The following is a 2286-nucleotide window of genomic DNA, read 5'->3' as shown; positions in this document are numbered from 1 at the left end:
AAGAAGAGAGTCTTGGAAGTCATTCCAGAGCACTCGAGATGACACTAATCGACAAGAAACCAACTCAGAAAGGAAAGAACAACGGAAAAAAAATTATCCGAAAATCCGAGTCATTACAACCTTCCCACCTTAAAGGGATTTCGTCCCCGAAATCCAGCCCCAACAAAACAAAAAGGCAAAACTAGGATAACTACAGAGTACATCTCCTAGTATCCCACACAACACGCCACACCAGCAACCTCAAAGCTGAAAGGAAACCCCCAAACCAATGTCATTTGCACCCACGTGCTCACGACAAGACAACCTTTTAAAGGAAAAGTGACCGTATGGCCACACGACAAGTCAGAACTCTCACACTGAACCCAAAGTCAAACGAAAGAATGGAAAACAACAACCGTAAGCATTCCTCCTGATGAACCTCCAAACCGATCCATAAACAACCACCAATTGAACTCCAAGATCATCGCAGATCAAATCAAAGTACCGAACAAAGACGACATGGCAGTATGAATAGCGACTAGAACCCGCCCACGGCGTACTCAAAAGTGTGGTAGCAATGACAGTACCTAGTGCCCGCCCACACTTACTCGTCAGTAAGGTAGCATCGACGGTAACTAACACTCGCCCACAACACACAACTTAGTACGGTAGCATGACAGTATAAGGCACTAGTTCATAACCTGCCCCCCACTTAGTCTACCCATGAAACCTCTCAATACCAATGACATTAATGTCACAAACGATTATGGCCAAAGGCAATATGGGAACCAGGCATCTGTGAGAGTTGGAATATGGTCCAAAGACGTTCCGGACCATCCCGGCCAATCCTAAACTCTAACAACAATGTCATAGGCACCATTATGCTAAAGGCCTTAAATCCTCAATATAGTAAAATCAACATCTCTAATGTCTCAAAATGCTACTACCAACAACGTCAATCAAGAATCCAAAACCTGAAAAGCGAATCAAGACCTCCAAAATCAAAATGAACCTCACCACAAGACATTTCATCGAAAGTTCTACATTTCTTCTTGAAACAGATCAATTACAAGACCAATCACCATAATCAAACATCAGATCCACATTCCTATCACGGATAACTAAATCCTCAAAATACAAGTCCACTAAGAGGTACGCACATCCAAATGCCAACAACCAAGGTTACAAAATGAATCTCTCAAAACAGTGCTGGACAACACCAAGCTAAATCAAAATTCCTTAATTTCAATCCAAAAACAATCACTGGAACTACGATTCCTGAAAACTATGCCTAGCCATAACTAGGACGAGAAACTCTACAACAAGCCATATCCAACAACAATCCTCCAAACTTGTCCTAAAAGTTAACCACATCCAGGTCTTCAAAACGGAAACAAGTCTCCAAAAGATATTCTCAAAAGAGCATCGAGTTCACCTCACAATCAACCAAATCCTCAATGATATGGACACAAGTCCCCGTAAAAATGATCTCACAGCAATCAACTCACTCTGAGCACCACAATTCCGTCAACAACCACGGCAGAAACTCCCCAAAGGAAGACACGAAAGAAAGGGAACCACCAGTCTTAAAAAGGACAATACCACGACTCCATCTCTGAAATGAAAGACAACAAGGTCAAAGACTTCACCCCCTACATGGAAGTAAGTCGACCAAAATCCATCAAATCCTCACCAAGGACTCAAGACAATGATTGTAATCCTCACGGACCAACTAACCCCAAAACAGTGCATAACGCAACGAAGAGAAGAGACTCACTCCTTGTGAAGTCCCTAACACGAACCAACATAAAATCATTGTGGAAACCCGTATACACACTACGTGCGACCAAGGGAAATGAATGGGAAAACCAAACCTGAAAGTCATGCATATGACACGGAAATGCAACTACCACGAAGAAATCTGCTCACATAGATAAAAATCAAAGGTACATGCAACACGTCGCCACGTAAGCACAAAAACATGTCATAAAAGTACAGTAACAACATGGTATCTCTAAGCATATAAAGAAGGCATGCTAATACCACACAACAAGAAGGCAATGTGGATAGACCTCCACCTACTCATGCATCACAATAACATAAATCATACTACTAACATGGTAGTAAACGAAACTACATAAGATAAAAATGATGTAACCATGAATCCTATGGACATCGTGTCCTAGAGTGTCTAGGTAAAAGGAAGGACAATTCCTAAGCATAACTGTCTCCAAAACTAATGCGACAACAACTTGTCTCGAAACAAATGTGAGCCCTTACCATAATGGTAAGACTCTAATAATCCAT

This window comes from Cornus florida, unplaced genomic scaffold, assembly GCF_030987335.1.
Source record: "Cornus florida cultivar Cherokee Brave unplaced genomic scaffold, ASM3098733v1 CherokeeBrave_3.0.0_Hap2_Chr09, whole genome shotgun sequence".
In the NCBI taxonomy this organism is placed as follows: domain Eukaryota; kingdom Viridiplantae; phylum Streptophyta; class Magnoliopsida; order Cornales; family Cornaceae; genus Cornus; species Cornus florida.
The sequence above is the reverse complement of the archived record's forward strand: the minus strand, read 5'-3'. Positions refer to the sequence as shown.